The sequence below is a fragment of the Sphaerodactylus townsendi genome, linkage group LG03, assembly GCF_021028975.2.
Source record: "Sphaerodactylus townsendi isolate TG3544 linkage group LG03, MPM_Stown_v2.3, whole genome shotgun sequence".
Classification (NCBI taxonomy): Eukaryota; Metazoa; Chordata; class Lepidosauria; order Squamata; family Sphaerodactylidae; genus Sphaerodactylus; species Sphaerodactylus townsendi.
Genome location: NC_059427.1, coordinates 162,651,601 through 162,678,700, shown reverse-complemented (window position 1 = coordinate 162,678,700; position 27,100 = coordinate 162,651,601). Strand labels below are relative to the sequence as shown.

At 47.1% G+C, this 27,100-nt stretch overlaps 1 protein-coding gene across 1 annotated transcript in view; it reads right to left on the bottom strand.

The window, feature by feature from the left end:
- The window catches only part of LOC125429647 (leucine-rich repeat neuronal protein 1-like), a 55,425-nt gene extending 29,494 nt beyond the window's left edge, over nucleotides 1-25,931 (bottom strand). The window contains exon 1 of the mRNA XM_048490938.1: nucleotides 25,833-25,931. The gene's annotated coding sequence lies outside the window, so the exon portion shown is untranslated. The remainder of the gene's footprint in view (nucleotides 1-25,832) is intronic.
- Between the last annotated feature and the right edge of the window lie 1,169 nt (nucleotides 25,932-27,100).

The following is a 27,100-nucleotide window of genomic DNA, read 5'->3' as shown; positions in this document are numbered from 1 at the left end:
CAAAAAGGGGTCACAACTGCTCGAATCCTCTCTCCTTTGCAAAGGTTATGGGAAACTTCTGCTCCCTTGCATTCTAACCATGGGTGGTTTCCACATCAATCTCAGATCCATGTCAAGTTCCTCTGGTGAGGGGTGGAAAGTGGGCAGCATACTCCCCCCTCCACAGTGATCATCTCACAAACACATCCCATACATAAATAAGCAGCAAAACCTTTTCTTTAGAAGGCTGGTAGACGTGGTTTTAATCATATTTTGTCTGCTTTTAATTTTTGGAACCTCCAGCTGCATGATCCACAAGGGTATAAATATTTTAATACGTAATAAAGAAATGACTCAAATTAAATGTTGGAGGTGGCTTACATTAAAAAATGATCCATAAAAGACACTCCTATAAATCCTAAGATCCAAAGAGGTAGCAGTAAGGACATGAGGCAGAACATCAAGAGGGAAAAAACACAGTTTAGATGAAAACCGTGGAACAATCCAAATCTGCTGAAAGGCGGCGGGGTGGGGTGGGGGGAATGTCACAGGTACTCAATAATGCACTTTCAATCCACTTTCAATGAACTTTGCAGCTGGATTTTACTATGTATTATTATTATTATTATTATTATTATTATTATTATTATTATTATGTGAATTGTATTTATAAAACCCGCCCTCCCGAAGAACTCAGGTGATGAACAAAGGCTATAGAAATAGAGCACAATAAAATCAGTAATATCAAATTGGATTAAATAAACATTAAACAGTGGCTCTATAAATGTTAAAACTACCCCATTAAAAGCAGCGTTCAGTCAAATATATAGATGGCGTAAAGATCCACTTGCAGAGGATCACTAAAGTGCAGGGAAACTGCAATATTCAGTGCGTGTAAAAGTGCATGAACGTCCACAGAAAACTTATAGGTATAAGCCAAAAGCAGCCAGGACAGTTTTCATCTGGTGCCCAAAGCTGTGGAAACGGGATAAATCAACACGAGGAGGGCTATTCACAGCTACTAGGGGGAGTACAGTTTTCCATCCATCTATCCATGCTAGCTTTCTTTCAGCCTTTTCTTCCCCGTTCCATTTTCTTGATCTCATAAGTCCAGTGCAATAGGAGAAATGTCTTCCTTTCTTGCAACTTCTCTGTGCACAATGAACAAGTACTGTGTGTGCGTGTGTGTGTGTGTGTGGGGGGGGGGGGGTTGCTCCCAGGTCCATGGGAACAGCATAGGCAAAAACTGCACCACTTCCTGACCTCCTAAGGCCCCTTCCGCACATGCAGAATAATGCACTTTCAACCACAATTGTTTGCAAGAGGATTTTGCTATTTTGCACAGTAAAATCCAGCTGCAAACAGTGGTGGGATCCAAAAATTTTAATAACAGGTTCCCCTGGTGGTGAGATTCAAACTGTGGCGTAGCGCCAATGGGGCTGGGTGGGGCACGATGGGTGTGTGGCCAGGCATTCTGAAGTGAAGGGGCATTTCCTGGGCAGGGGCTGGCAGGGATGCAGCAGCTGGAATCCTTAGTGAGGGGAAATGAATGCAGCATGAGCACAGGCTTTACCAGCATGCCTTCAATGGTGCACCCTCCACCACTAGACTACTTCAAAGTTCTGCAATGGCTACTGCTGAGAAGAGGGGTGTAACTAGGGCAAAAATCACGTGGCAAAAACACCAATTAGTAACCCCCTCTCGGCACACACACATAATTAGTGACCTACTCTCGGGAACCTGTGAGAACCTGCTGGATCCCACCTCTGACTGCAAAGTGCATTGAAAGTGCATTATTCTGCATGTCCGGAAGGGACCTAAGTGACCTTCCAAACAAGCACAGGAATACCCAAAGCTGCCATTTAGGGAATCAGACCATCACATCACCTACTGCCTGAGTCCCTTTAAACTGGCGTTGCCGGGAACCGAACCGGCACTCTCCTGCCTGCAAAGCAGATGTACCAGTGTACCTTCCAAAGCAGCCGTTTTCTCCAGGCGGCAGATCTCTGTCACCCTGGAGACAGTTTGTAATCCCAGGAGATCTGCAGGCACCACCTGGAGATTGAAAACCCCATGGACCAACTGCCAGCCCAGGTCTTGCCTCCCAGATGCTTAAACCTGTGGGGGGAAGGCAGAGTATGTGTCCCCTTGTGTCTCAGTCTGCAGGCTCATGGCAAAGCTAGAGGCCCCAGGTGTTCACCTTCCCACTCAGCTGCAGTTGGCAAGCAGACTGAATTTTAATGACTACTGTGCTGTTTGTTGCTGCTGGATTCTGTAAGGCTTACATCTAAGGGCCAAACTAGGCCACGACACTGTGAAATCACTGAACGGATCTACCGCATTGTTTCAGAGATAAAACAGAGTACAGAGACAGACGGGATCACAGTCATGGCAGACAAGGAGCGGGGCTAACCTTTCCCTCCCCACACTGTTTTCTCCACCTTATTCCAGCCAGCCCACAGCTGGTATTTGCTCTGAAGGCAGTAGGGTTGCTATCTCTGGATTGGGGAATTCCTGGAGATTGGGAAGTAGGATCTGGGAAGAATGGAATTTGGGGAGAGAAGGTATAATGCCATAAAGTCCACCCTCTAAAGCACAGGTGTCAAGCTCGCGGCCCTGCAAATGGTATGGACTACAGCTCCCATCATCCTGCTTACTGGCATCAGCTTTGGCAGGGGGATGATGAGAACTATCAGTCAACATCTGGAGGAGCAGAGTTCAACCTGTCTCCTAAAGCTTCAATTTTCTCCAGGAGAATTTATCTCTGCAGCCTGAAGAGTTGGTGTAATTCCAGGAGATCTCCCGGCCCTAGTCAGAGGGTAGCAACACAACTATATGGGTTAACTAAGCTTTGGAACACTGTCGTATTTTTACATGCATAGGAGGCAGGGCAGGAAATGGACTTCATGCTCTTCACACGTTATAGTGTCAGACCGTGTACTACACAATTATCTAAGGGTGCCTGGCCATCACTTGGCAATCTCAGGAGCTTTTGGGGGTGGGGGTATGAAGAATTCCCTCGACCTCTGTGGTCAATACCATAGAGATGAGGACAATTCTTAGATGCTGTCAAAACTCTATCAGGCTCAAACTGCGAGGTGCAATTATTGTCCCATCAACAGCAGATCTGGAACTAATGGGAGTGCTTTGATTGTGTGTTCCTGCATGGCAGGGGGTTGGACTTGATGACCCTTGGGGTCTCTTCCAAGTCTATGATTCTAATGGCAGTGTGGTGTATTTCCCCTTGTCTAATGCCCATAGAGATGCATATGAAATTATTTTAAGCCAACAGGGGGCAGCAGAGGGAAAGGGAGGGGAAGTGTATAATCTCAGTAATGTGTGAAAAGGGTCTGTCTTAATATCCTAATGCCGTGGTGGCGAACCTTTGGCACTCCAGATGTTATGGACTACAATTCCCATCAGCCCCTGCCAGCATGGCTGATGGGAATTGTAGTCCATAACATCTGGAGTGCCAAAGGTTCGCCACCACTGTCCTAATGCATAGGTGTCAAACTCGTGGCCCTCCAGATGTTATGGACTACAGTTCCCATCATCTCCTGCTATAGTCCATAACTATATGGAACTATATGGAACTATAGTCCATAACATCTGGAGGGCCACGAGTTTGACACCTGTGTCCTAATGGGTTGTCCTAATGGGTTGAGACTTAAGAGGTGACTATTGGGAGCTATTGGGGTGACTATTAGATAAAGTTGCCATTGGGCCAAAAAAAAGTCCTGCCCCTTTAATACAGGCTGAAGGAGATTAAGTGATTTGCTTCCATACCACGAAAATCATCAGCTGCCCGTTATATTAAATCCCTATTAAAGGGCCAGGACAACTTTTCTCCAGGTCAGTTGGCAACTTTAATTGGTATAGATCCAGGGAGTGGAAATCAGGGCTCCCTCTCTGCCACCCGGTAGTTTGCTCTCATTTCCCCTTCTCATCTTTGACAGTTTGGTGCCGGAGGCTTATAAATATTAATTGGGACTCTTGAATAATTGATTTTTTCTTCCCCATCAATCCAGTCCCTGAGCTGACCCTCTTCTAGCAAAACCCATAGGGCACGTGAGTGTAAGAATGTGTTTGCTTAGTGTGCATTAGCATGGGGCTTGTGAGGTTATGGCTATGCATACATGTAATGTACAGTGTCCATGTGTCTGCGCGTTCATTTGTGTTGTGCTTATTAGTGTGGGGAACCAGGTGCAAAAGAGGAGAGGGATTTTATGTTTCTATGAACATACAGAATAGAAATTGGGGGCATGCCCAGGGATGGGAGAGGCTACTCGCACCAAAATCCTCTCTTTTTCTCAATGATTAAATTGAGAAGATTTTTTGCCCACCTCTATATTTCAACAATCGTACAATGGGGCAAAATGAGCGGTGTGCTGGATACCCTGCCGAGAATCTCACACTACAGCTAGAACATTTCTTTAGTTATTTATTTTTGCAGCCAACTTTTTTTTAATTATTATTTTATTAGACTTTTATACCGCCCCATCCCTGAAGGGCTTGGTGAACCCATAAGGTTTTCAAGGCACTGAGGTGGTTTGCCACGGCAAGCCTCTGTGTAGGAACCATGGATTTCCTTGGTGGTCTATCAAATTATGCATGGGGTAGAAAATGTTGACAAAGAGAAATTTTTCTCTCTTTCTCACAATACTAGAACCAGGGGGCATCCATTGAACACGCTGGGGGGAAGAATTAGGACTAATAAAAGGAAACACTTCTTCACGCAACATGTGATTGGTGTTTGGAATATGCTGCCACAGGAGGTGGTGATGGCCACTAACCTGGATAGCTTTAAAAGGGGCTTGGACAGATTTATGGAGGAGAAGTCGATTTATGGCTACCAATCTTGATCCCTTTGATCTGAGATTGCAAATGCCTTAACAGACCAGGTGCTGGGGAGCAACAGCCGCAGAAGGCCATTGCTTTCACCTCCTGCATGTGAGCTCCCAAAGGCACTTGGTGGGCCACTGCGAGTAGCAGAGAGCTGGACTAGATGACTCTGGTCTGATCTAGCTGGCTTGTTCTTATGTTCTTATATCTCCCATCCAAGAGCTTACTAGGGCTAAACCTGCTTAGCAGTCAAAAGATCTGGCAAGATCAGGCTGGCCTCAGTTATCCAGAATGTTTCTTTCCCTCTTTTCCTTTAATTTAAGCCTAGACTACTGGACTACAAGCAGGGTTGCATTGTCGAAGACTTTCATGGCTGGAATCACTGAGGTGCTGTGTGGTTTCCAGGCTGTATGGCCGTGTTCCAGTAGCATTTTCTGCTGACGTTTCGCCAGCATCTGTGGCTGACGAAATCCTCTGAAGATGCCAGCCACAGATGCAGGCAAAACGTCAGGAGAAAATGGTACTAGAACACGGCCATACAGCCTGGAAACCACACAACACCCCACAAGTAGGGTTGTCAGCTCTGGATTGGGAAATATCTGAGGATTTGGGGATGGCGTCTGTGGAGGGAAGAGACTGCAGCAGGTTATACTGCGATCAAAGGCGTACCGGGGGTAAATCGCGCCCGGAGACAAATTGTCTCCAGGATGCCCCCCAGGTTTTGCCCCCCACCAGCCCAGCTCCACCCCCTGATGCCCCCAGGCTGCACACCCCCACTGCCCTCAACCCCACCCATGCCAACATGGGCAAGGTCTAGGGTGCCCATCCCCCACTCCCCCTGCCAGTTGGGCTCCTGGCAGCCTGCAGTCTCTTCTGACCTCCTCTTGGGGCAGGCCAGAAGAGACTGCAGTCCCAGCCTCGAAGACCTGCTTTTATAAGCACTGAGGCAAGGGGGTGGGGCTTGGGGAGCAGGAAGGGGTGGGACTGCTTCCTCGTCGTTTTTGTGTGCCTCGACTGACATGGACCAGGACGGGGTTGAGGCACGTGAAAACGACAAGGCAGCAGGACTTCCTGGTCACATGGGGGGCAGATTTTGTGCACCCCATGTGACCAGAAGAGTGGCGCCTGGGGACAAGGGGTACCCCTTGTCCCTAGGTGGATACGCCACTGACTGCGATAGACTCACTCTCTGGGGAATTTGATCTCGGGGCATAATGTGGGTGGGGCAAGCCAGAGCTCTTGTCCTGGATGCCAGCTGCCTGGGGCGGGATCCAGTTTTGCAAAGGGGAGGTGCCTATGGAGTTCTCCCCATCTTCAAGGTAACACTGCTGGCTCGCCCATTTTCGCAAAGCCGGGATCTAGCTTGGCAAACCAGGAAGGATGTCTATGGAGATGTGGAGAACTCTCCCCATCTTCGCAGGCACCCTGCTGGCTCCCCGCACCTTTGCAAAGCCATATGTTGGAGGGCACAATTTCAGTGTTTGCTCTGGGTGCTATTTCCTGTAGTCACACCCTTGACTAATCTTGGTCATCTGTAGATCAGTTGTACTTGCAGGGAAATCTCCAGGAGGCTGGCCACGCTAATTACAGTGGAACCTCGGTTTTTGTTGGTAATCCGTCCGAAAAGAATCGATGAAAACCGAAACCGATGAAAACCGAGGCAAACTTTTCCATAGGAATCAATGTAAATCCAATTAATCCGTTCTAGGCACTCCAAAAAACATACCAAAATACATTTTTTGGTGACTAAACATAGTGTTTAATGCTGAAAACAGTAACAAACAATAACACTAGGATCAGCTTCAGAGCCAGTGGACCAAGGTCGCACCAGAAAGCTGTCCAAAGAGGTCTGTTTCTGACGCCTCTTTAAGATTTGTCTGAAATGGGGCAAGACATTGGCATTAAACAAGTTGCAGACACGGCCCGCAACAGCTTTGTCCGGGTGATTTTTCTCCACAAACCCCTGCACCTTACTGCAAATCGATGAAAACTGAGGCTAATCGATGAAAATGAGACAAATTTTTCATTGAAAAAATTGATGAAAACCGAAGGCAATGAAAACTGAGGTTCCACTGTACTAGAAAAGTTTTACAGTAGGGTGTGTGTTCCTCTTTATCTTTATTAACCTTTAATAGGCATAGATAGATCAAGATTTACACAGACACAATCTGCAGTCTCAAATATAGTTCAATAGCAAGAAAATAGTCCACATAACTCGATGGTTGACTTCAAGGGATTCAGATCACTTCAGATTTTTTAAAAAAAGAAACAGCCAGAGCAAATGACAGTAAATACCCCTACACAGCAATCTAATATAAAATTGCAATATAAATAGATCTGTTTAGCAAGTTAAAAGCAAAATAATACAACAATAGGTATCCTACCATGCCTAAATATTAGACAGTGTGTTTCAGTTAAATTGGAGAAGATACCTATCTTTTATAAGAAGTTCTACATTTGTTTTATGTATCATATTTGATATTTAAAGATTTGATTCTGTGCCAAATAATAATGAACCAATTTGGTTTAGTGTACTGGTATAGTATATTTAAAAACAACAACTCACAGTTAAAAGTAATAAAATAGGAATAAGTTAGCACTTTAAAATGGTTGTCAGGTATAGAGCTACCATACGTGTTGTATGAGCATTGTAATCTCCAAGAAGAAAACGTATGGCAACAGTAGGGTTAGAAATTTTCCTCACCACTAATAAAGGGTGAATTAATCTGAGACGCGCATCTGCATTTATTTGGCACTCTAGGAGGACATGGGTAAGAGAGTCAATAGAGCCACAGCGACAGTGTCTTTGTTGTTTTGGAATTTGGTGATACCTTCCGTTGGTAGAGGCTGAAGGAAAACGATTGGTGTGTGTTCCTCAAAAACCAATTGATCTCCAGTTTCAGAAAAATCCCCAGAGCCCCCCCCCTTTCAATGGTCAAGCCCCAGAATCTCTGCATATTATTTTGTGCACACGCACATGCTGAACAAACTCCCATTTCTTTGTTTGTGGCTGCTGTTTCCCTTTCGTGTTGCTGTGCTATGGTACCTTGTTCTACATGACAGAGCAGCCGTTGCTATCCAGGGTTCTGACCTTGCACAATTCAAGGGCTTGTTCTAGGGTGTAAGGTAATAGGCATTTCAGATCTCTTGTCATGCTTGTTCATCTTTATACCTTGTCCTCTGCATCTTCCTTTTGTAAAGGCTGCGGCTCTGTGCATTTTGTGGTTAATAATACGCCAGCCTGCGCATTGAACGCATTTACATGGTTGTCTGTCTGTGGCTCTGCTTTTGTGTGGGAGTTTGCTGTCGTTGGAGGAATGTGTCTATGGCACTCATTTGCTGGACGTTTGCCCAGACTTTACAACACTTTGCCCTGGGAGGTCCAGTTGGAAGTTTCCTTGTAAAATTTCCAGCAACAGTTCAAGATGCTGCCATTTCAGTGAATCTCTGATCTGAGCAGCAGCAGCGACAAACTTCGAGTTTTATTGCTGGCATATGGATCAGCTGTTGTATTTTGAAAGCTACTGTTTTAAAAAATGCTTATTTCCCTCTGTAATGGTTTACTAGAAAATTATGGGCTGCTAGCAGGTGCAGTTCTCCATTAGGTTAGAAAGGCAAGCTAAAAAGGTTTGAACAATTTTATCTGGGATGCTTGGGTGGGTGTTACTCTCTGATGGACACTAAGGCTCATTCCGCACATGCAGAATAACGCACTTTCAAACTGCTTTCAGTGCTCTTTGAAGCTGTGTGGAATAGCAAAATCCACTAGCAAACAGTTGTGAAAGTGGTTTGAAAACGCATTATTTTACGTGTGCGGAAGGGGCCTTAGTCTCAGTTCCTTACTGTTGCTAATGGAAATGACCGTGGCCTACCTTATAAAATTGTTGTGAGGGTGATCACAATAAGGTCAGTGGCCATGTTAATCAATGGTCCTTTATGCATGCAGTGTTATCCCATAGCTGTCAGCTTCACAGTGGGTTTCCCCCCAATTTTTAAAATTTAACCAGGATTCTCCTGCTGCAAAATGGCCAGCTGATCTGCCATTTTACCCATCCATTCTTTCTGCGCATCCATAGAGATTCTCTGATCTGGGTGCAGTGAGTTTGGGAGAGGGGAAAATGCGTGCGTTGCAAAGAATCCAACCCAAAAGGGAGTGTATGGTATGCTCAATGCAAAGCAGACCACAAGTGGATAAAATGGCCCATAGCAACAAAATGCTTGTCCTGCATTGAAGACGGATCAGATATATTCAGACATAAGATTTGTGAGTCAGAGCTTCCTTCCTCGAATGTACAGTGTTAATCAACTGAGCTTTGCATATTTCTATTCAGGGAAAAGGAAAGCGGCATGGCATAGCTTGGTCTCCTCAGATCTTGGAAATTAAGCAGGGTCAGTACTTGGATGGGAGGCCACTGAGAAAGACTCTGCAGAGGAAGGCAATGGCAAACTACCTCTGCTTCTCACTTGCCTTGAAAGCCCCTTGCTGGAGTTGCCATGAGTTGGCTGCAACTAGATCAGTGGCTCTCAACCTTCCTAATGCCGCGACCCTTTAATACAGTTCCTCATGTTGTGGTGACCCCCGACCCTAACATTTATCCATTTTACAGATGGAGAACACTGATGCAGAGAGTCTTAGGCGACCCCTGTGAAAGGGTCGTTCGACCCCCAAAGGAGTCCTGACCCCCAAGTTGAGAACCACTGAACTAGATGATGCTTACATATGTATGTACACTTAGAGCTGCAGGCACTACAGAGGCGTAGGGCAAAGCGGGGGTGGGGAGCAGATGAGGTTTTGCCCAATGAAAAATTGTTGACTCTTTTCTCTACCTTCATCCCCCCCACAACTCTTGAAAAGATTCTGGGGCTGTTATCTAGTGTGATATATGGAAGGACAGTGCCCTTAGCAGTGCTGGATTTACCAATGGACTTGGCAGGCCAAAGCCTGAGGCCTCAAAATCTAGGGGGTCTCTGGCCGAGGGGTATAATATTTTGACACTGTCATAGGCCTTTCTTACACATGCTGTCATAATGCACTTCAGTCTCTAAACAACCCTTTAGTCATTTTCCTTGCACTCCATTTCAGAATAATACTGTCTTAAGCTGATAACTTAACTCTAGTACTGATTTCTATATTGATTTTGTCCTTCCAGGACTTCACTGAAGCGGGCCCCATTTTGTGGACCCCATCTTCCTCTGGTTGTGTGGATGGGGGATTGGGAGGGCTCCCCACAAGTGGAATAGCCTAGAGCAATGGTGGCGAACCTTTGGCACTCCAGATGTTATGGACTACAATTCCCATCAGCCCCTGCCAGCATGGCCAATTGGCAGGGGCTGATGGGAATTGTAGTCCATAACATCTGGCGTGCCAAAGGTTCGCCACCACGGGCCTAGAGCTATTCAATTAGCCCAGGGGTCTGCAACCCGCAGCTCCAGAGCCGCATGCGGCTCTTTCAGCCTTATACTGCAGCTCTGCATGGCCCAGTGTTCAGAGGGTAGCGTGGGTGTGTCCCACCAGCCCTCCAGAGCAGCACTGGAAGGAAAGGTGAGTGGAGGGGCCGAACCGCCGCCTCTCTGGCTCGGTAGATCTTTGGGGCCATGGAAAACGGGTCCAAATGACTCTTTGGGTGGTAAAGGTTGCCAACCCCTGATTTAGCCCTATCCATCTAAATCGCCTAGGGCTATTCATCTAAATCCGGCAGTGTCCCTAAGCCGTTATGTAGAAGACCATTTCAATCGATGGAAGTTACCCTACAAGAGCACTCTTGCCAAAGTTAGGACATTTGATGGAGGACACCTTGGGATGACTAAGTATCTGGAAGGTAGGGTTGCCAATCTCCTGGTGAGGCCTGGAGATCTCTGAATTCAGACTATGGAGACCAATCTTCATAGAGAAAATTGTTGTTTTGATGGGTGAACTCTATGGCATTATATCATGATGAGGTCCCTTCTTAGGCTCCATTTGCAAATTTCCAAGATTTCCCAATCCAGTGTTGGCAACCCTCAGAGGCTATCTCCCTGAAAATAAAGACTCCAAGGAGTGTCCCCAAATAGTTATGATCCACCATTGCTCCCCCAATTGGCCATGCTGGCAGGGCTGATGGGAATTGTAGTCCATGAACATCTGGAGAGCCGCAGGTTGCAGACCCCCGGAGTAAAGCATAATGATCTGGATGCACCCAATAGTCTGATTCAGTATATGGCAGCTTCGTATGGGAGGAGCGGCCAGTCCCCTCTCATGCTCCTGATGGCCGGGCGCAATGCAGAAGCAGCAGTGGCGTAGTGGTTAGGAGCAGGTGCATTCTAATCTGGAGGAATCGGGTTTGATTCCCCGCTCTGCCACTTGAGCTGTGGAGGCTTATCTGGGGAATTCAGATTAGCCTGTGCACTTCCACGCACGCCAGTTGGGTGACCTGGGGCTAGTCACACCTTCTTGGAGCTCTCTCAGTTCCACCCACCTCACAGGGTGTTTGTTGTCAGGGGGGAAGGGCAAGGAGATTGTCAGCCCCTTTGAGTCTCCTACAGGAGAGAAAGGGGGGGATATAAATCCAAACTCCTCCTCCTCCTCCTTCTCCTCCTCCTCTCCTCCTCCTCCTCCTGCTGCTGCTGCTGCTGCAGACAATGGTAAATATTCAGCCCAAACAAGGGGACAGGTGAGACCTGAAGGGTTGCCAACAGGCCTGGAGAAAAAAAAAGCCCTGCCTGCCCCTTTAATAGAGATTCAGTGGCCATTTCCACACAGGCCACTGAAAACATTGCAAAACGTTTTCAAACCCCCCCCCCCCCTTTGTCTGCATTCACTCCCTCGAAATGCTTCCTGGCCATCATTTTGTGATTCTTCCATTTTATTTTGACTTCACTGTGGATTCGTAGCTTCAATGCCTCAAAGCCTCACGCTGCGACTGGGTCACGTCTTTGTAGCTTCAAAGATATCACCTCCCTTCCAAATTTAAAAGAAAAACTGACAAAACTTAGTTCGGCAAAACGACGCAAATGGCGCCAAGGGGGAAGTCCGGGCACTGCAGTGAGGCTGGGAAACATTTTAAAGACATACGCATGTGAAAATATTTTCACCAATAAAATGTTTCGAGGCTGAAACAAAGCGTTTTGGGCTAAAAACCATGTGGAACTCCTCAGAGGAAACATTTTAATTTGGTTGTGCAAAAAGAACCAGTGTGTGAAACAGGCAGCTGTAATTTCTCAAGGAATGGAGGAAGTGACCTCACCTGGAAAATATCCCACCAAACTTTTATTAAAGGGGCACGGGGTTTTTCCTCTAGGCAGTTGGCCACACTACGCTTCCCTAGTGCAAGCTTAATGTACATACATAATACATCAAACATTCACAGAAAAACCAGTATTGATTGTTTTATGAAGGCAGGGTTCTTCCTAAGGCTAGGATTTAAATCTGCAAGACATAAAATAAGCTAACGGCCAGATGATCAAAAAATGCTATCTCGTTATTTCTAAATAACGTCACAGTTCTAAACAACATAACACTGAACAATGAGCAATGTGAAATTTGTTTATTTTAAACAGTTTAGCTTCTGCAAAAATTGTGTGATCTGGCATGCGTGGCCCAGGCTATCCCTAATTTGTAAAATCTTGGAAGCTAAGTAGCCCATTATTCTTTATGGGCAGTGCTGTCCTTCCTTCCTTCCTTCCTTCCTTCCTTCCTTCCTTCCTTCCTTCCTTCCTTCCTTCCTTCCTTCCTTCCTTCCTTCCTTCCTTCCTTCCACTTATATACCGCCCTCCCCCGAGGGGCTCAGGGCGGTTTACAACATGAATACAAACAAGTGGATAAACAAAATACAATGCTAAATATTGGTAATCAAGTTAAAATGCAGCGCTCAAGTTTCTTAACCATTTAAAATGCAGATGGCGTTCGACCATTAAAACTCCTCTAAAACTCCTCTAAGAGGGGAACAGCGGGTCTTAGCTGTTAACGGGCACATATATCAGCAGCCGGCCTCCCCAAAAGCCCGGCGGAATAGCTCGGTCTTACAGGCCCTGCGGAACTCATTTAGGTCCCGCAGGGCCCGGACAGCTGGAGGGAGAGCATTCCACCAGGCAGGGGCCAGGGCCGTAAAAGCCCTGGCCCTAGTGGAGGCCAGCCGCATCATGGAGGGGGCAGGGATCTCCAGCAAATTGGCCTCTGCCGAGTGCAGAGACCGACGTGGGACATATCCATATCCATGTTATCCTATGGGCAATGCTGTCCTCCATTATTCTCTATGGGGAGTGCTGGGAGACTACCAAGGAAGTGCAGGGTTGCTGTGCAGAGGCAGGCAATGGCAAGCCACCTCTGAACATCTCTGTCCTGATTTATGTGGCTCAGGCTAACATAACCTCACCAGATCTCAGAAGCTAAGCAGGGTCAGCCCCGGTTAATAAATGGATGGGAGACCACCAAAGAATTCCAGGGGTTGCTATGCTGAGTTGGTTATTGGTCATAAGTCAGCTGCAACTTGATGGCACTTTCCGCCATCAGTGTGGATGGAGGGGCTGTTTCATCTTTGTGGAAAATGTCCAACATTGATCATGGTAGATCAGTGATGGCGAACCTTTTCGAGATCGAGTGCCCAAATTGCAACCCCAAACCCACTTATTTATCGCAAAGTGCCAACACGGCAATTTATTATTATTTTATTATCATTATTATTATTTATTTATTTAATTTGTATACCGCCCGATCCCCGAAGGGGATACTGAGTACTGAGGCTTTAGTTTAGAAAAAAAGGTTGGCTCCGAGGCATGCATTACTCAAAAGTAAGCTTGGTGGTAGTCTGTGACTTTGCTTTGAAGCAACCATGCAACGCTTCGAATGGGTGAATCACGACCCTAGGAGGGTTTACTCAGAAGCAAGCCCCATTCCCAGCAACCAAGCTTACTCCCAGTTAAAGGATCGTGCTTTAGTTCTTCACGTGAAAATCAGTGGGGTTTAACAGCGCTTAACAGGGTTATCTACACTGCTTCCCCAAAACTAGGTCTTAGGTTTAATGCTAATAATCAAGCCCAGCGGCCCAGGCCAGACTAGATGTTTGTGCAGGGGAGGGGTGGTGGTGCTCTGTTTGCACGTGCCCACAGAGAGGGCTCTGAGCGCCACCTCTGGCACCCGTGCCATAGGTTCATCACCACTGTGGTAGATGTAGTCTATGTGGCTGCTTTTTAACATATCACAGTTCAGAGATTGCATTGTCCAATTGAGAGATTTGATGTCTCAGGCCAGCTTTGCCCTGATGCTAATCCAGAGAAAGAACAGCTGCTGGGAGAAATTTCTGAGCTTAAACAGTAAGGTTACTGGAGGTTATGTTTGGAAGGATTTAGGAACTGCACCAGAAAAATAACCCCACATCAGTGAAAACTGTTGACTTCCTCTCATCCACTATTTTTTTTCAAAGCTACCTTTCAATGTTTCCCCCAGCTCCAAGGAGGGAAATATAAAAGGCAGTGACTCAGAAAAATCCCAGAGAATTAGCAAATTCTGAGGAATTTTTGCAACCCCTTTGAATTTCTGGACAGATACCACTGTAAACTGAATCGGAGTTCAGCTGCATTTAAACCAGTTTTATTGTGGATTAAGCTTTCTTAGGGCGTTTTCCCACTTGCCACGACCCCCCTATGCCCCTGCGCTGCTCTCATTCTGCTGTCATTTCTGGCGTGCGCCTGGGCTTCCCCACGACCCCATGCCATTTGGAAGAGCGCCAGGAATGACGCGTGCTGAGGGGGCGCGACAGCGGCAGCCTCGGGGTGGCTGTGTTGTCACCGCCCCTGTAGTGGGGAGTGCCAGGGGACCCCGAGCTCCCGTCCCCACCTGCCAGGTGGGGACGGGAGTCTCCCAGAATTTCAACTGATCTCCAGACTACAGAGATCAGTTACCCTGGAGAAAATGGCTAGTTCGAAGGGTGAACTATGTGGCATTATCTTGCCCCATATGTCCCTAATTGGCCTCCACTCGGACCAGAGCTTTTACAGCTCTGGCCCCTGCCTGGTGGAACGCTCTCCCTCCAGCTGTGCAGGCCCTGTGGGATCTTAATGAGTTCCACAGGGCCTGCAAGACAGAGCTGTTCCACTGGGCCTTTGGAGAGGCCAGTCGCTGATGGCCCCCCCCCCCCAATAACATCGGTGGAACCTGCCGCCCCCTCCTCCCCTCTTTTAGGGGACTTTTAGGGGATCTGATAGTAGGTCGCCATCTATTATGTTGGTATTTGGAAGCTGCATTTTTAATAGGGTTGGTTTTAATGTATATAGAGCCATATTTATTTATTTAATTAACTTTGGCATTATTGATTTTATTTTGTGCTCTATTGTATATCTTGTTGTTCACTGCCCTGAGCCCTCCGGGGGAGGGGTATACAAATATAAATAATCCAGCATATTGATCTTGTTTGCTATGTATCTGTTTTAGTATCAATATAATAGTAATGGTGATGGTGGTGGTGGTGGTGGTGGTGATGATGATGATCTATTAAAGTCCCTTCCCTCCCAAACCCTGCCCTTCACAGGCTCTCCACCCTGAATCTCCAGGAATCACCCAAAACTGCCCCCCCCCAATAATTATAGGTGGGTAACTGAATGATGGAATAGTTGCCTTTGTATCAGCTCCCATCTGGGGGGCTGCAATAAAATGCAGGTTTTTCAAAGACAATTTTTGCATCCGTCTGGTTCTGTGGTATTCTTTGCAGCTTGGAGCGGGCTGCACAAAGCAGGGCAGGATGCAGGGTTCTGGCAGCTCCCCCCACCCCCCGCAGACCCAAGGATGAGTCCAGGGTTAGGAATGGGGAACAGCACCATTAAAATGGAACTGCAATGCTATCTCTGTATAAACAGAGTGTACCTCAGGCTTTTCAGGGGTTCTGTGGTGGGTTTGAGAATATAGAAGAAGAAGAGTTTTGATTTATATCCCCCCTTTCTCTCCTGCAGGAGACTCAAAGGGGCTTACAATCTCCTTGCCCTTCCCCCCCTCACAACAAACACCCTGTGAGGCGGGTTGGGACTGAGAGAGCTCCGAGAAGCTGTGACTAGCCCCAGGTCACCCAGCTGGCGTGTGTGGGAGTGCGCAGGCTAATCTGAATTCCTCAGATAAGCCTCCACAGCTCAAGCGGCAGAGCTGGGAATCAAACCCGGTTCCTCCAGATTAGAATGCACCTGCTCTTAACCACTACGCCACTGCTGCTCCTTATACACAGTTTACGGCAGGATGGCCATGCACCCCCTGCCTTGACTTGTCCAAAATGTGGCAAAAGCCCTTCTGAGTGACCTTTTATGTCCTCACTGAAGCACACTATACTCTGTCTCAGAAAAAGATTTTAGTGCTGAACTGAACTGAAACCTTTAATGGCATTCGGATAGCAACAAAGACACATTCTTTAAAAAATAAAAAAGTATAAAAGAACAAAGAGATCTATATTAAAAATCCTCTAAGGATGATTTAAAAACGGAATAAAATGTTTTAAAAGTTACGTTAAGAGTGCCTTGCAATTACAGTACACAGGAACCTGGCAGTCAACTCTTGAGCCATTCTCCAGAAGGAAGAGGATTTCCTGTTGGTCTGTGAGAATGCTGTTGTCAATCAACAGAGGAGCCGGGAACTTCTTCCTGGCTGCATTATATAGAGGACAATGGTGCAGGATATGATGAACTGGCTCTTCACAATTCATGTTACAAATGCACAGCCTTTCATGGCTTGGTATTTTCATTTACCTACCAGATCTCAGGGGAGATGGCATGATTGCTACATCTTGCCAAGGAGACTGCACGTCACAGTTTGGGTTCAGGAAATAAATATAAATAGATGGATATATTTGTTTTCCCCAAAGAAATACCTAGATACAGAGGTGAGCAGAATCTACTAGCCCCGTGGTGGCGGACCTATGGCACTCCAGATGTTCATGGACTACAATTCATGGACTACAATGGGAATGGTAGTTCATGAACATCTGGAGTGCCACAGGTTCGCCACCAAGGTAGCCTGATCAATCAGACTCTGGTACTCTAAATCATAGCGTTTGTCTCTGATTTTGGCTGAACTCTTCATTACCTGGCAGCATAACTTAAGGAGTCTACTGGAAGTCCCATCCTTTCTAGCTAGCCCTCAAGATGGGTCCACCATTCTGAGGAATGCAGTATCATCAGGGCCTGGTATGAAAAACTCTTGCTCTCACAGGTGCAACAGAGGCAGGTTCAGTATTTAAAGGTGATGCACCAGGCCATGATTTCAAGTAGATGCTGTCTGGTTTCCAGACATAGGGCACTGAATGAGGCAAGCCCAGTGCTTTATACAGGAAATTAGACTGAATACATTCAATGTCCCAGTTCCATGCCTGGATTTAGAATGAAGAAGAAGAAGAGTTTGGATTTATATCCCCCCTTTCTCTCCTGCAGGAGACTCAAAGGGGCTTACAATCTCCTTGCCCTTCCCCCCTCACAACAAACACCCTGTGAGGTAGGTGGGGCTGAGAGAGCTCCGAGAAGCTGTGACTAGCCCAAGGTCACCCAGCAGGCGTGTGTGGGAGTGTACAGGCTAATCTGAATTCCCCAGATAAGCCTCCATAACTCAAGTGGCAGAGCTGGGAATCAAACCCGGTTCCTCCAGATCAGAATGCACCTGCTCTTAGCCACTACGCCACTGCTGCTCCCAGTGGAATGCCATAGAGAAGTTGTGGGTACACTTTGGCATTAAAAACTTTCAATGCTGCTGGGAGATACTTGTGTCCTTTTCTGTAAAAGAAGCGTAGAATTGCCATTGTAGTAGTTTTACTAGTTACTACTGGTATGCCCTTCAGTCTTACTACTACTAGTTACTATGGCTTTATTCCTATGAGTAAACCACCCTGCTCTAAAATGGTAATTCAGGCCCAGGTATTGGAATAATTTTACCTGTTCTAGGGCCACACCACTGAGGATCCAACTTGAAGGACCCCAGGTGCTAGCAAAAGACGTGCACTTATGCACTTAGCATAAGAGATGTTAGTACTGTCCGTTGCGGTGCACTAGATGGGAAAATTGTATGCTTCCGCATTAGAATAGTCCTGCATTAGAATGTAAACATTTTTATGTGCTGCCTTTGTCAAAACAATTATCCAGTGCATTATTGAACGTGGGACTTCAATACAAGAGCATTTGTAAGTCATTTTACTTTTAAATGGATGGGGGTGGGGAGCAGGGCGGAGTTGGCACTTGGACGCAGGAGGAGCGTTCTACAACAAAGAAGGTCCGGCATGTTGAGTTCTGTGATGGAGGCAGAGGTGGGACCCAGCAGGTTCTCACAGGTTCCCGAGAGTAGGTTACTAATGATTTGTGTGTGCCGAGAGGGGGTTACTAATTGGTGATTTTGCCACGTGATTTTTGCCTTAGTTACGCCCCTCCTCTCAGCAGTAGCGCGCAGAACTTGAAGCAGTCTAGCAGGAGGTGCACCGGCGTGCGTGGCAGCCTGTGCCTGTGTGCATTCGTTTCCTGCCCAAGCACCGGTGCAGCGGCTGCATCCTTGCCACAGCCCCGCCCAGGAATGCCCCCGCCAGCCACCGCTGAATGCTCCGGCCACGCCTCGCCGCGTCTCTGTCCCAGCGTCTCTATTATGCTTACGCCACGGTTTGAATTCCACCCCCATGGGAACCTGTTTCTAAATTTTTTGGATCCCACCACTGGATGGAGGAATATACAACCCTACTAATATCTTTTTCTGGGATAGGCCATAGCCAAGTACATGTTCTTAGGAAGCCCCATGGGCTGCAGTTTTATTTGTTTATCGGTCATCTATTTTAAACTGTTTGGAGCGCAACAGCCCAGTTCTGGTGCCGTCAAAGCCTCAGAGCGCTTTGCTTTGGAATCTGGTTTCCAGACCCAGGTTGGGAAACTCCTGGGGATTTGAGGATGGAGTCTGGGGAGCCCTGGTATCTCAGGGGGTACAAAACAGCCCACCCACCCAAATATGCCACAGGAGGTGGTGATGGCCACTAACCTGGATAGCTTTAAAAGGGGCTTGGACAGATTTATGGAGGAGAAGTCGATCTATGGCTACCAATCTTAACCCTCCTTGATCTTAGATTGCAAATGTTGGAATTTCCAGCCTTGCTTTGCATGCAGCAGCAGCAAGAGCAGCATGGAATTCTGGGAAGCTGCACGAACATTCTAAGGGTGACAGTTAAAGTCCGTTGGTAGTGTTCTGTTCCCTCACACACACTCTCTGAGACTGCCAGACTGCCTGACTAAGAGAAAAGATGTTCTCTGTGCTCTGTATACTGTTGTAAACCAAATGATATAGGAATGTGCTTCGATTAGAACCGGGGGGTAGGGAATTGCGTTTTCCGATGCTCAGAATCCTGAATTCCCTTATCAGTTTCTGTCCAGCATGGCCAATTGGCCCATGCTGGTAGGGGCCGATGGGAATCTGTAGCTCCTGAACATTCAAGAGCCGTGAGGTTCCTAAATTCCCTCGAACTAGACTTCTAAAAGATATTGTGACGCTAACCACCAAACTGTGTGTAACAAACCATAAGCTGCAGTGCACGAATTGCCATTTGTGATACTGGCGTGATATAAATGTAAATCTCTCTCTCAGGTTGGGTAAAGTTCTCTGCTTATGTTTTTCATGAACTTCGGAGGTGTTAAAACGGGCTGGCTCTATTGATAGATAACTATTTTTAGCTTCGATGTGCCGGACAATTACACATTTCCATACCGCTAAATCCCTTTGCTGCTTGACAGGATTATATATACCAAATATGCCTGTTGCCCTTCAGCAAATGCCTCAGCAGACCAGGCGCTCGGGAGCAGCAGCAGCAGAAGGCCATTGCCTTCACATCCTGCGTGCGAGCTCCCCAAGGCATCTGGTGGGCCACTGCGAGTGGACCAAGGCATCTGGTGGACCACTGGATGAGATGGCTTCTGGTCTGATCCAGCAGGCTCTTTTTTATGCGCTTATGTCCTTATATCCATATTCTCCAGGGAACTGATCTCTGTAGTCTGGAAATGAGCTATCAATCCAAGTAATCACCAGGCCCCACCAGGAGATTGGCATCCTGACTTTGGAGGCATCGTTCTTCTGCATTCTCTCTTAAACTTCCTGTACTACAGAAGCTGAACTCTTTCTGTTAAAACAATCTAGGTAAACCCAAATGGCCAGCTTCTAATGGCAGAAAAACTGACCAGGAGGACATTTAGTTTGCTAGCCTACCCATTTACACCGGTGAGGAGTGAAGTGGTTATAGCAGTGGTGGCAAACCTATGGCACGGCAAACCTTTGGCCTCTCTGTGGGCACACGCAAACAGAGCACCACCACCCCCTCCCCCGCACACATGTCTAGTCTGGCCTGGGCCGCTGGGCTTGATTATTAGCATTAAACCTAAGACCTAGTTTTGGGGAAGCAGTGTAGGTAACCCTGTTAAGCGCTGTTAAACGCCGCTTATTTTCACGTGAAGAACTAAAGCACGATCCTTTAACTGGGAGTAAGCTTGGTTGCTGGCAATGGGGCTTGCTTCTGAGTAAACCCTCCTAGGGTTGTGATTCACCTGTTGGAAGAGTTGCATGGTTGCTTCAAAGCAAAGCCACCGCCTACCACCAAGCTTACTCCCGAGTAACACACGCCTTGGAGCCAACCATTTTTTGTAAACTAAAACCTCAGTATTCAGGTTAAATTGCCGTGTTGGCACTTTGCGATAAATAAGTGGGTTTTGGGTTGCAATTTGGGCACTCGATCTCGAAAAGGTTCGCCATCACTGGGTTATAGCATAACCTCTCATGGGTGCCATGGTACCCGCTGACATATTTCTGGCAGCGGCCAAGTGTTTTTAGGAAGTGGGCGAAGGTCACGTGGGGCTTTTGTCCAGCGGGCTTCTGATTGGTTGTGTGGGTTTTGTAAAAGTTGCTTCAATGGCAGCTGCCCCATAGCACAAAGATCTTCACTGGATCACTGAAGGCAAGCTGTGTCTATGCAAGAAAAGCTTTTTAAACAAGGCTTCCTGTTAAACTGTACTTGGGCCTGAAATGCTGAGAGTTTACTATCAGATTCATGTATAACCTCATCCCCTGACATTCAGTTATTCATTCTGTCTCCCGTGGCAAGCATTTTGGGGTTACACCCACTGCCCTGTGACAGAATTCCAAGGTTCTGTCAGTCTTGAAAAGGTTGGGAACCCCTGGATTAGTGTGTCAGACTGGAATCTTGGTTTGAATCTACAATCTGGCATAGAAACTCATTCAGTAACCTTAGGTCAGTCACTCTAGCCTACCTTACAGGGAGGTTGTGAAGATAAAATGGGGGGAATAACACGGTAAAGCATTTTAGCAATCAATTTGAAAACATTTAAGAAATAACTATTGAATTAATGTCTTAATTATTTATGCATGATGAACCTAGAGATAACTTTTAGTCAAAGATTAACTAGCTAGAAGTCAATATTTGATGTGCAGAGAGTTTCGTTTTCTTTGTGTTCGTATGTTTTGTTTGTTTGTTTTATGAGTGAGAACATAAATGTTATATTTTTTAAAAAGAAATCCATTAGGGAGAGAAACAGGGTATAAATATAAATCATTTGATAAGTGAGTGAGCATAGTGAATTTGTTAGAATGTCAGGCTAGGACAGTGATGGAGAACCTTTTCGAGACCAAGTGCCCAAATTGCAACCCAAAACCCACTTATTTATTGCAAAGTGCCAACACAGCAATTTAACCTGAATACTGAGGTTTTAGTTTACAAAAAATGGTTGGCTCCAAGGCGTGTGTTACTCGGGAGTAAGCTTGGTGGTAGGCGGTGGCTTTGCTTTGAAGCAACCATGCAACTCTTCCAACAGGTGAATCACAACCCTAGGAGGGTTTACTCAGAAGCAAGCCCCATTGCCAGCAACTGAGCTTACTCCCAGGTAAAGGATTGCGCTTTAGTTCTTCGCATGAAAATTGGTGGGGTTTAGCAGCACTTAACAGGGTTACCGACACTGCTTCCCCAAAACTAGGTCTTAGGTTTAATGCTAATAATTGAGCCCAGTGGCCCAAGCCAGCCTAGATGTGTGTGGGGGTGGGGTGGGGTGACTGTTTGCGCATGCCCACAGAGAGGGCTCTTGAGTGCCACCTCTGGCACCCGTGCCATAGGTTCACCACCACTGGGCTAGGATCTGGGAAAGTCACACTCTGCTGTGAAGCAGAGTCTGGCCTGGGCCGCTGGGCTTGATTATTAGCAGTCAGGTTCTCTTGGTCTAGCTAGCAGGTCTGCAAACTGTGGCTCTCCAGATGTTCATGGGCTACAATTCCCATCAGCCCGGCCACTTGGCCATGGTGTCAGGGGCTGATGGGAATTGTAGTCCATGCACATCTGGAGAGCCACAGTTTGAAGTCCCCAGCAGGGGTTGTTGTGTGGATAAAATGGGGGAATGGGAGATCCATATATGCCATCCTGAGTTCCTTGGTGAAAAGGTGAGACAAAGATATACCTAATCAATCAATCAGGGGCCAGATTTGACCTCCAGCGACCAATTAAATATTGTTTTATTCTTGCAGGCATTTCCTGCATTGGCCAGTCTTTTAGTGCCAATTGCCTGCTTTAAAAGAATCTCATTGTTGAGATGGCATTGTGATTTCTTGCTTGTTTGGGCCCGATTGGCTTCGCCTCGAGCAGTTTGGTTGAAAAGACCCCCAACGAGTCTTGTAATAAAGAGCGAAAAATGGGGACACGCAGAATGAGAACAATACAGAGATCTAGGGAACCAGCTTTGCAAGGGAGGATGTTGTGGGGTGAAGGGGGGGAGGGGGAGGGGAAGCCATGCATTAAAACAGCAAACAGAAAATTATACTAAATTGTTTCTGGGAGTAAACAGCAGTGATTGTCATAGAACGGCGGTGGTTTTTGCCACGGAAGAGAGTGTCCAGGGTGGGTGTCCAGGGTGGGTGGGGAAACCTTGTCTCACAGACAAGGTTTCCCCACCCACCCTGGACACTCTAACAGATATATACTCCACTTGCTTTCCCAACATCAGATCCTCTGAAGATGCCAGCCACAGATGCAGGCGAAACGTCAGGAGAGAATGCTGCTAGAACACGGCCATACAGCCCGGAAACCACACAGCACCCATGTGGGGAGTTATTTCCTGATGGGGCAGGGACCTTGAAATCCAATCGCCCCAGGCAAGGGCACTGGGAAAATTGTTCCGAACGGCGACCTGTCACATAGCCGCAGGGCGAAGGAAAGGGGAGCGCAGGCAAAAATTGATGCTGAATCAATGAAGATTTGATTGGGCGGCAGAATGAAGCGAAACCCCGAATTGAGGGTTAATGGAACAAACCACAACTGGGTGACCCCAAAAGGGTCATCTTCCTTGTCCGGCTGATGATCCCATGTGCTTCAAATTGTTGATGCCGGCTCAAAAGGGAGCGTGGCTTGGGTGTCCAACGGCCTTGTTTGTTTCTTTTAAAGCAAATCAGGATCTTCCACCCTAGTTGGGAAAGGCTGTCTCAATGTATGGGCATTCTGGGCAATTGCTGGGGGGCCCCATGAGCATAAGGGCCCTATGTTAATCTACATATGTTGTGATGCTGTCAATAAATAAATACTATACTATACTTACAAATATTTGTTACTTGACAACAGGGGCGTACGAGGCAGCCCTGGGCAAACTGTAGCCCTGGGCAAAACCTGAGTTGGATGCCCCCCCCCCCCCCGGGCGGCCACTCCACCACGACCAATTTTTTTTGCACCAGGACATTGGTGCCTGCAGGGGGTGCATTTTTAGACATATCAGCACCAAAAATTTCAGCATATCATCAGGAGACTGTCCTTATGCTACTCCCCAAGTTTGGTGAGGTTTGGTTCAAGGAGTCCAAAGTTATGGACTCCCAAAGGGGGTGCCCTTATCCCCCATTGTTTCCAACTGCCCCCCCCTCCGCAGGCCAAAAATGGGAAACCACTAAAAAATACCCAAAAACGAACCCTGCATTTTGATGCCCCCCACAAGGTGATGCCCTGGGCAGCTGCCCACCTTGTCCAATGGGCATTACGCCCCTGCTGGACAATGCATATTTAGCATTTGCTTTGCTAAAGATAATGAACACTATTAAAGATTTTTTTCAGTGGTAACAGATGGACATTTGCATTTGCCTCTGATTTTGTATCACGGTAACCTGTGCTACCACACCTACACGTGTGTGTCTGTGTCTCACATACTGTTTTGCCTGGGGACTTATAATGCTGTTAAGACAGCCCTGCCAGTGGGTACCTTCTGAGAAGACCTACTCCTTTGAAAGGACTCATGTTGCCCTTCACGCCTCCTCTAATGTGAAGTGATTTCCATTCTTGCCTTCTCAGAGGATAAAACTGAAAGAAACGGAGTGTGTGTGTATCAGATCAGGTGAGTCTCAGGAGTCAGTTGTGCCCAGATAGCAGACTTGGCTTCCATCCTCTTTCACAACTTATGGGCTGTCCATAGGTCCATCTCCCAGTGGACCCACATTCCTAGTCTCTGGGACAAATCAGGGAAGCCCCTAGTCCAGTGATGGTGAACCTTTTCGTTTTCACAACCCTAGGAGGGTTTACTCAAAAGCAAGCCCCATTGCTAGCAACCGAGCTTACTTCCAGGTAAAGAATCGCGCTTTAGTTCTTCGCATGAAAATCAGTGGGGTTTAACAGCACTTAACAGGGTTACCTACACTGCTTCCCCAAAACTAGGTCTTAGGTTTAATGCTAATAATCGAGCTCAGGCCAGCCTAGATGTGTGTGTGTGTGTGTGGGGGACTCTGTTTGCACGTGCCCACAGAGAGTGCTCTGAGTGCCACCTCTGGCACTCGTGCCATAGGTTCGCCACCACTGCCCTAGTCTCTGGGACAAATCCAGGAAGTCCTGCCCCCCAGTATATACCCCCTTCAGCTAATCCCTATATTTCTTGCAGAGCATTAACACAACTGCAGAAACTCATCCCAAGCTGATAGTCTTCTTCTTCAGGTAAAATCTCTTCCTTCTCTAGGACTGTATATTCCCTAAAGCACAACTATGAAACTTCTTCCCTTCATTCTATTAGAGCCAGGGGTGGGTGGGAAGGGGTGCTTGGCCATTATTAACCAGAGCAAACATTACAGCAGAGTTACAATCCTGCCTGTTGCCTTCAGTGCACTTCAAAGCAATTCCGAGGCTGTTCAGTTAGCTCTAATGCACTTGGAATGAAACCAAGAGCTTGTTACAATGCCTTTTAAGTAGGCTACACGGTCATTCTATACGGTGGGGTGGGGGGGAACAGGTTGGAGAAAATTAAGTCAAAATGCAACCTTTAATTACACTGAACATGGCAGCAACCCTGTGCACACTTATGTAAGAGTAAGCCCCATTAAACACAATAGGACTTTCTTCTGAGTAGATACATTGAGAATTGGGTTTAGGCATCTCTGTACTACAAGGGGAAATAGTTGTACCCAGTGGGACTCTGCAAATGATCAAAATCCAGTTTCCTGTCCAACCTTGCAGGTTTTGGTCAATGTCCAAAGTCCTGTTTTCTAGCCCGTGCTCATCTTGGTACACTGACTAAGAGCGGTCTAGGAGAGTTCTAAGATGCTCTTTTGCCCAAATGCAGATATAGCTGCTTCTGTCATCCACAGGAGACCCTCCCCATTTACCTCTTCTTTCTGATGGAAATCTGAAGGTTAGATCTGATTTCATGTCCTGGAAGGGCTAGTGGGCAAGCGAGCTTGGGTTGTATTCCCTCTTTCGGATGAGTAATGGGACCTCAGGAGCTTTGAGAAGGTGGATTGGGAGCCAGGAAATCCCTGGACCGTATCCGTGAATCAGGAGGATGAGTGGGGGTGTTATAGATCCTGCAGGGTTGGGAGAATGGGTGAAGGGACAGAAGAATGTCCCAGTAGGCTGGGAGGATGGCAGAGGTAGCAAGAAAAGGGTGCTGAAGAATTAGGTCAGTACAGAGGACGAGATGAAACCGGGGAAACTTTCCGCCCAGCTGCTTTCCCCTCCCACCTCCCTGCATCCCGTCTCCCCCGGCAACCGCATCCCGAGCGATGGAATGGGGTATCCAAGCTCACTCACCCACTGCTTTGCTTATAGCTGAGCTGGACTTTGGTGTCTCTCGTGGGGGTCGTTCCTCAACTCCTGCTACCAGCTGCCACACTCTGAAGTCTCAGATTTTTTTGGGGGGGGAGGTATAGGGTGAATGCTGTGGGGCCCGCCTACTTCAAGGGATGACAGGCAGCTCTGCTCAGCCAATGGGGAGGCAAGAGGCCGCCCAGATGGAGATCACCGCTCTGTGGGGGTGGGCAAAGGGACGCAGATGATGTCATGATGTATGGGGGGAGGGGCAGGGGATGATTTTGGGATGACGGTAGGCTGTGACTTCAGCCTCTTCCCCAGTCCTCCTTCTGGGAAGGGGGGATACTGCAGTTCTTAGTTGGGCTGGCTAATTGCATATTGATTATGCCTTGCCTTACTCACCTGGCTCTGAGGGAGAGGTTGATGGTCTCAGCTGAGCTGGGGAGAAGGACTCAGACCACCTGCCTTCCCAAAGGATGGGAAATGGGTACGTTAGATTTGGGGAACAAATAGCAAGTCATGTTATCTATGGCAGCTATATATTAGGGCAGAGAGTCAGTGTGATGTAAGTGGTTCAGATGTTGTAGTGTAGTGGTTAAGACGTTGGACTAGGATCTGGGAAACTCAGGTTTGAATCCCCTCTCTGCCACGGAAACTTGCTGGGTGACTTTGGGCTAGTCACATACTCTCTGCCCTGACCTTGGCTGCTATTTGGATGGGAGGCCTGCAAGGAACAACAGGAATAACAATGTGAGAAGCAGGCAATGGCAAATCACCTCCCAAGAAATCCTATATGGTCTCTGTAAGTCCGCTTTGACTTGACAGCAAACAAAATGGGGGAAAAAATTAGGGCTGGGTTTAGGAGTGGGTGAGAATTCCCTTTTCAGTGGTAGAGGATGCAATCCTCAGCATGCTGACTCGAAATCCACCCCATTAATCACAGCGTGACTTACTTCCAAGTAGACCTGCACAGCAGCGGGCTGCAAGGATGGGAGCAAGGGATCAAGAAGTCCCGGGTTGGAATCTTAGTAGGTGGCAGGAGGCAAACTTTGACCTTAGTGTTCCTATCTGCACTATGGGCACAATAATAATAACAGTATAACAATAACAACAACAACTACTACTACATAATATAGTGCATAAAACTGAATAGGGGGAGGGGAGTAGTCAGACGCCATCCACATTTTAAAATGGGTTCTGTTTTTATATAATTGATATTAAATTATGTTTTAATGTTTGTTTTAACCTGTTGTGAACCGCCCTGAGCC